Raw genomic sequence first — 8,819 nt, 5'->3', positions numbered from 1 at the left:
AATCCAGGTCATTGCTCAAGGACTCCTTTGGTGGAGATATAATGATCCACTGGACTGTTTCAGCCTTCCAAACCTGGCCCCTAACCTGAAGGAGTTTAACAACAGGGGCCGTCACTGTCACATGGTCCTTGTCTACATTTATATTTACATTTATTAATTTATCAGACACTTCTCTCCAAAGCAATGTGCATCTCACAGAAAAATACAATAAGTGCATTACATTCGTAGAATGAGAGACTTAGATGCAAACACAGTATTATAAAGTACAGTTAGTTACTTGAACCAATTGAACCAAACCAATAAAGTACAGTTAGTTACTTGAACTAGTTACCATGAACCAATGTACATGACACGAATATCAACAATTCCGAATCACACTCCTAATACCAACCAACCAAGCAACGAACCAATTTCAATAACTGCTTGTCCCAAGCGGGATCACTGTGAGCCAGAACCTACCCCGGAGACAATGGGCGCAAGGCTGAAGGGATGGGTTGGGGGCACGCCCCAGATGGAACACCAGTCCATCACATGGCCACAATTAAGTAACCAAGGCACACAGCTGGGCTAAGGTACTGGAGCCATTGCAGGGCAAGCACCTTGTTCAAGGGCACTACAGCCGGAGGCAGGGATCAAAACGGCAACTTTCGGAGCCAAAGGCAGCCGCCCCAACCACGACACCATATTCATAATAATTTTTTGTTAAAATATTTACATTACGGGGGGCGCGGTGGCGCAGTGGGTTGGACCGGGTACTGCTCTCCGGTGGGTCTGGGGTTCGAGTCCCGCTTGGGGTGCCTTGCGGCGGACTGGCGTCCCGTCCAGGGTGTGTCCCCTCCGCCTCCGGCCTTACGCCCTGTGTTTCCAGGTAGGCTCTGGTTCCCCGTGACCCCGTCTGGGACAAGCGGCTCTGAAAGTGTGCGTGTGTGTGTGTGTATTTACATTACACAAGTAGCTGTATGAAGGTTTATCCGTTGTTAAATAGTTGTGATCTCAAAGTAATAGAGCATGAACATTTAAACATTACATGGACTTAAGAGATCATTGTTAAATAAAGCTCTGCATGAATTTAGTTTTATCAATGGTCTCTTGGAACTTGATTAGAAACATATGCACTGATGTTGCATCAGTTTTGGTGATTATAAATTTGATAAATTTTCATAAATTTTATAATATCCTCATAAAAACATTTTTTATAATATCCAAATGAAAGCCTACAAACAAACAATTAGCCTACAGTGTCACCATGAGCCACATTAACACTCAGTCAGTTGTGAGCCATGATTCCAGTGATTCAAGTTCTGCCCTGTTGGAAAATCGCCAGCAACCTCTTAATCCCCATCAAACAATCATACGGTTCAATCTGTTTCTGCAGCATTTCCCTCTTTTAAACTGCTATTAATAGGCACCTGAAACAGTGCCGTTGGAAAAGCAATTGGTTCCGACTGCCAATGCCTTTTTATCTTTGCGGATCAGCACTGTCATTAGCATGTGGATCAGTACTAGCAGTTAAGGGCATGGCGGCACTTGCTGCTCCAACTAGTTAGTCCGTTTCACTCCTAAAGCATATTCTGTGGAGGGGGCATCCCATCATATTCATCATTGACATAATGCAGATTTTGTATAAACCATCTCAACAACTGGTCCTTCTAGGCATTTTGGTACAGAAAATATTGCAGGCAATATGATCTTTAATTCAATGGGCCAGATGTTTCATTAAACATTTTCTTCTTTTATTTGTGCACAGAATGAATATGAGTTTATTAACTGCCAAAAAAAAACTACTTTGTTACAGTTATAAGAATTCTCCCGACCTCTCACTAGTGTGGAGAGATGTGTTTAAGTGCCGTTCAGTCTGAATTCGGAAAAAAACACATTTCTAGGGTAGGACAATGCCAACTTTTCTTCATGGAGCAATTAAGCAGTGGACACCATCCGGTTGTTGTGTAGCTTTTGGATCAATATGATTCTAATATTTCATGTCAGCAGTTCTTATAATTTAAATTTATATATTAGATGCTTTTCTCCAAAGCAACTTCCAATGAAGTCTATAGTGTTATCAGCCCACACACCTTATTCACCAAGGTGACTTACACTGCACTACACTAGAATACACTAGGTCGCTCATAAATACATCAATGGAACACACTCTCTCTGTCACTCACACACTATGGGGGAACCTGAACAGTATGTCTTTGGACTGTGGGAGGAAACCTGTACACATGTGGGGAGAACATGCAAACTCCACACAGACTAAGCGGGGACCGAACCCACATCCCCTTGAACCACCCAGATGCGATGAAAAAGCCATACTCACTGTGCCGCCGTAATCCCCCCACTTGGGTAACTCCTGTAACTTGTGTAATTCTTAGGCCTGAATATAAAGGTGGCCAGAACAGTTCTGATATCCTGGGCATACTTTTGAATTAGGTTTTTTACGTGTTTTAAAGACCAGGTAGATAGTGTGTATGCCACGCCCACACCTCCGGGCCGACACGGAACACCTGGGACGCAACGCAGACTACAGCATAAAAGGCTGCGTCAGACCACCAGCTGATGCGGAACCTTGATCTGCCTCCTCGTTAGCGACCTTCTCTAGCCATTTCCTGTTCCCGAACGCCTTCCCCGAACCCATCCCTTGTTCCCCCGATCTCCTGCCTCTTTCTGATCATCAACCTCTTGCCTGTGTACTGACCTCGCCTTTTGGATCCTCTCTGTTATGACGTTCGCACCTCGAAGACCCTTTGCCTGTTCTCTGACCTCCTCTCTTGGATTTCCCCGAAGACACCACGATTACCGCTCTGCACTTGGGTCCGCCGCTTCCTTCAAGACCCAACCATGGCAGTGTATGCTTGGTGAAAAAAACTGGTGAATCTTGCTCAGCCAGGAATGCAGCATATATTTTTATCATTAAATTAATGGTAATACCGAGTTAGTTTATAGGAATTCACTTTATGAACAGATCTTCAGGAACAAATTATGCTCTTTTTTATAAGGGAGGGCAATGTGTTTCTCATTACTCAACCCTCTCTGTGAATTTGTAACAATCATTCATATATTTATTAATTTTGCTGATGCTTTTCTCCAAAGCTACTTGCAATGTTAAGCTATTTACAATTATTTACCCATTTATATATGTGGTATTTCAGCCTGCAACTTTTGTTTTCCCTTTCTTTTATTTATATATGCTGAAAATCTCATTCACTTCCTCCTTACTTTTTCTAATGGTTTTCCTTGTTTATTGTTTTTACTTTATACCCTTGTGTTTGTGTGGCACTTCTTAAGGAGAAAGCTTTAAACGTGCCATGTGAATTAAAGTTATCAGTACATTGAACTTGACAGACAAAACATTAGTTTAATTAGCACAATTTCTTGAGGCACCATCAGATGTTAGATTTAATGCATTTCTCATTTCTTTTTACAGATAATTCATTTCATTGTAGGAAAGAACTAACTCATTGAATATTCTAAAATATTCTAACAGTCTAATTTCAAAATTTGAAGGACAAGTCTATATATTCATATCTGAGACTGGAATGGATCTCAATTGGGCTTCATGTTGAAATGACAGCAGTGGGAAGTATGCCTTTCATTGGAAGGCACACATACAGACTGGTTGAAACCGCTTGTCCTGAGTGGAGTTGCGGTGAACTAGAGCCTAACCTGGCAACACACGGTGCAAGGTTGGAGGGAGAGAGGACACATCTAGGATAGGACACCAGTCCATCACAAGGCATCCTAAGCAGGTCTTGAACTCCAGACCCACCAGAAAGCAGGACCTGGCCAAGGCCACTATGCCACCACATCCCCATTAGCTGGAATCCATCCTGCCTCCAAACTGCAAGAAGAAAAGACAGACAGCACAGAAGGGAAGAGCTCATAACTTTTGTGAGTGCTTCAATAACTGTGATGCTAAGGAAGTGTTTTTGCTTTCTGGAGGTATAAGTTAGATTTATATTAAAAAAAAGGATTAAAAAAGGATAAAAGAGGATAACTGCACGTTGCTGTAGCCTAGTTCTGTTCTGTTGGCAATTAAAATAAAGAAATAAATAAATTAATGAATAAAAATGCCATGTAAAAGTTACCCGACTGACAATAGGCAAGAAGAGGGCACAGTATAAAAATAGATCCTGATGGAAGTGGATCACACTGCCCTTAATTCCATCAAAGGTGGTTAAAAGCCTGCAGAAGTGTTATACGAAAGGTAGATTAAAAAACAGAAGAAACTCACCAAATTCATCTAACTGCAGTAATGAAAATGTTATATAAAATATGAACAACTTTATTTTAATCTACCTTACCAACTGTATTAAATAGGTAAAGGAGAGAAAATTTTAGTAACTTGAATCAAATGACATTTTATAATTCTGTGATTTACGTTTACACTTACTCATTTAACAGATGCTTTTCTCCAAAGCGACGTACATCTCATAGAAAATACAATGTGTCCGTTACATTAGGAGAAAGAGAGACATAGCTGCAAACATGTGATTCTTAAACACAGATTCTTTTACCATATGCACCAATGTTCATCACACGAGTAGCTGCATAAAACTCTATTGCATGTCACTTGTGTGCAGGTTGACATACTGTACAGGATAACTTTAGGGCAATAGATCCCTAATGTCAAGGCATTCATTTGTTCAATTCATTTCAATACAATTCAATACATTGAAGGAATAGGATGCTTCACCTTGTCTTGAACTGGCAGAAACAAAGGTAAGTGGTAGTTATAGTTAAAAGGAGCCTTACAGTTCATACCATGCACGTATCTATGTACTGTCCGTTCATAAATGTTTTAATACAGACTACCCAGAAGGGGTTTGGTTGAAGTACAGCCACACCATGTAGCAACACTAAACGCATGACCCTCATCGATCTCCTTTGGTGAGAATGTTCTATGTATAGCTCTATATGATGACAGTTAACAGGCTAGCAACCTGGAATTTAATAGGGCAGGACTTTGTCTTGGCTCTGGTAGTCTTCAGACCAGAATCAATAATCTTCACAATAGACCTCTGATTAACATGTCTCCCTGGTATAATTTATGAACAAGTGGCAATAGGTCAAGCTGTGAACATCAGGTTGATCCCAAGGCACAAGCCATATTCAATACAAACTTTTGGAAATTGTTCTCCTTTTTCAAAAAAAGGTGTTACATTTTGAAACTTTAATTTCCAGAAACTGTTAAAATAGTATAAATATTTTGCATGTTTGCTCACCTGTAATATTCTTTAAAAAGCAGAAAGAGAAGGAGAAGAGTAGACAAATGCTACATACTGTACTTAATATAATTTAGACAAATAGTGTATCAGTGTTCAAATGAAATCTTTAGTCTGTCTTAGAAACTTAGTAATTTGGAGAGAGCACATCAGTAGTGAATGGGTTTATTTCAGATATTAACAGTTTTCAGAGTGCCTTTTGCCATCTCTGCAACTAAAGTTCAACAATGACAGATAAAAACCTTCAGGTATGCAGAGGTCCTCTTTTGTACTGATGGATCCGCATACCTTGAACAAAAAAGTACTTAATTTATGACACAGTAACATGACATAGGAAAACAAAGGAGAAACCCATGTTACAAAAGTGGAGGAGTGAACACAGGAGGGCCACAGTCTCCACCTGTCATGTGTCTCGGTAAGCTAAAATGTAAGGAGTCACCCTTTGCCAGGAGCCCCAGCACAATTACCAGCTATTTGATGTTACAAAGTTAAGGCTCCTGGGTGCTGAGAATCGGGGAAAAGTGCCAGATAAATGGACAGGCCTCCTTGTTATCTTCTTGCCACGTGTCTCCACAGACAGCCTACAACTCCCCACCCTGCTAGCTTGCCTGTCACTGATTTATCGGCTAATTCAGACCTTGCCGCCATGCCTCCTTCTAATTAAATGCATCACGCTCCGTCCATAAATGTCACAATTGATTTGTCTTCTATGGGCAGGGAACTTTATTTCAGCCTTTGGAGGGTGAGGGTGTGAAGAGAAGGAGAAAAGGAAAATGAAAGAAACAAGGACAATTAACTATTAATTTAAAAAAAAAAAAAAAAAAAAACTGAGAGAGTCAGTGGGAAGGTGATAACAAAATGTCCCAGCAAAGTTATAACTGGTCAAAATTCTGGCTTTATAGGAGTCAATACAAAATTTATTGTTAACGTATGTAATGAAGGTAATCACATGATGTATAAAAGCAGGAAATAATCAATCACTTATTTCGGAGCTTCATGAGTGAGATGATCATGACTTAGTGCAGCTTCAAACTATGCATCAGTCACAAACGATGCATATAATACAACAGTGTACAATATGAACTGGCGGTAATTCCTATTATTAAGACATAAAGAAACAGATGATTAACTATATTCAAATGCATGTCTTTTCAAGCCTCAGCACAACCATCAATGGACTGGGCACACACTTAGAACTTCTACAAATACACCATCTCCTGTCCAAGAAGCCTTAATCAAAATTTATCAGAATAAAATACATTGGAGTTTGTATGTTCTCCTTGTGTCCGCATTGGTTTCCTCCCACAGTCCAAAGACATGCTGTTCAGGCTCCCCCATAGTGTGTAAGTGACACAGAGAGAGTGTGTTCTATTGATGTATGGATGAGTGACCCATTGTAAGTAGTGTGTCTAGCAGTGTAAGTCACCTTTGTGAATAAGGTGTATGGGCTGATAACACTACATAGAGCTCATTGGAAGTTCATTGTCTGAAACCGCTTGTCCCAAGCAGGGTCACGGTGAGCCGGAGCCTAACCCAGCAACACAGTGCGTAGGGCTGGAGGGGGAAGGGACACACCCAGGACGGGATACCAGTCCATCACAAGGCACCCCAAGTGGGACTCAAACTCCAGACCCACCAGAGAACAGTCACAGGACAAACCCGCTGCGCCACCACACCCCCCGCTTTGGAGAAAAGCATCTGCTAAATAAATAAATGCAAATGTAAATTAAGGAAGTAGAATAACAAGACCAAGGTTAGATCAGTTTTTTTATCTCTTCAGACCTTAACTCATGCTCTGCTTTAAGTCTTTCTGACAGCAGCTTGTACTCTGCCTGTTCTAAGAGAATTGTGCTACAGGTAGAGGTGGATGCAGACACTCAGTCCTGGAGCATCACCAGTGCACTCTACATCAGTGTGAAAATAACTTTTCTCCTGTACTCTTTTCCCTGTAAAAAATATATGAAAATATATCAAAACGGCTGTACGTCTTACACAGTTCCTGAAATGAATCTTTCCATTGCACATTTCAGCATTTGCCTCCTGTGGTTTATGTTCAGCATACGGTCGTAATGTCAACAGACAGTCACTTGTCAATAGCCAGGAGAGCGAGGATGTGTGACAAATATGCTTTCCTGTGAAATCCCAGCTGATGGAGCACAGCAGTCTCCCATACATGCCAAAAAATGAAGATATCAATAGTATTAGAGCAGACAAGGGGCCTTTAAGCTACTTGGCACAATTTGCAGTGAGTTAATAGTCTCTTTCTCTGGCAGATTTGATAAGCGTAGAATGAATCACATCCTGGGCAACATACTTCCACGGCACTTGTCACTTCTGATCAAATCAACGAGTCTCCAGCGAATGGCTTTTGTGTGGAGAATTCTCTTGATTTTGTTCAAAGCAGGAAAGATGGGGGAGGCAAAGGGATTGGAATTTTGATCAGGAAGATGAAAATGATTGTTTAGTGATAAGGATAACAAGATATCATGGCATTTATATATTTTTTTCTCCACACCTATGCACGGATGTTTAATGCTCAAATGAATATAAAATTAATCCATACACATAAAGGTAATAGAAAACAAAGATATACATTTGCTGTAAAAAAATGTAAACCTTTTTTTTGTAATATTGCATCAAAGTTGTAACATTTCCAGTGTTACTGATGCATTAAAATGTTACACGATTGTGTTGCAGCCTGTAACAATACAGTGCATTCATTGCAGCGAAAGATACCTCTATTTCCTAATACAATGATTGCAAACTAATCTAACTGCAAAAATAACAAAACAAAAATGCTTAACTTTTACCATCCATTACCAAAAAAACAATCAACTAAATGAAAAGAAAAAGTAACAGGTCAGGGGGTTACGTAAGCAATGAACTTCAGAATGTAGGCTTATTGATTTGAGTACAGGTACACTGTTAGTAAGTCCTAGACCTGCTTTGTTTGTTGAAAAGAAAGTTCCCTTAAAATCTACCTTTACAATGAATTAATTATTACTACATAAATGTTTGAAAGCTGCTGAATAAAGCAGTATGTTAAGAAAATAAAATACTACTAGGTTAAGTAAAATCATCTTTAGTCAGTTAAAGTATCAGATATGTATGCTTTTTCAATCTCTAAATAGACCTGTGCCATAATGGCAACTAATGAACAAAAACACTGCCTACATGGCCATCATTTTCAGTTCACCTTGTTTAAATCAATTCCCAGGGTAATCTCCCTCTCTCCTCTTCAATGTTGAACAGGGGACCTGCAGAATGAAAGGAAGTAATTGGACTCAGTTTTTTTCCTCTGTCCTCCAGTCCATCAAGAAGGGATTTCAGGCTGTCAGGGATTTTCTGTGTTGGATTTAATTATCCTCCTCAGAGATCTGAGTTGAGGCACCAACTTGTCTGCTGTTTTCCAGAACAGAATTACTGTATTGAAAAAGCCCGAGGACCTTAAACATAACCCTTCTTACACACTTGATATGTGTTTCCTATGTCATAACCTTGAACATGCAAAAATTAAAGAGTCAGGGAAAGGGAGTTTGGGTGAGTGAACACAATAGCACTTGGAGTAATTTTTGCCTCTCATAATTCCAAGTATGA

This window comes from Scleropages formosus, chromosome 10 (assembly GCF_900964775.1).
Source record: "Scleropages formosus chromosome 10, fSclFor1.1, whole genome shotgun sequence".
NCBI lineage: Eukaryota > Metazoa > Chordata > Actinopteri > Osteoglossiformes > Osteoglossidae > Scleropages > Scleropages formosus.
This window is presented reverse-complemented; position numbering follows the sequence as displayed.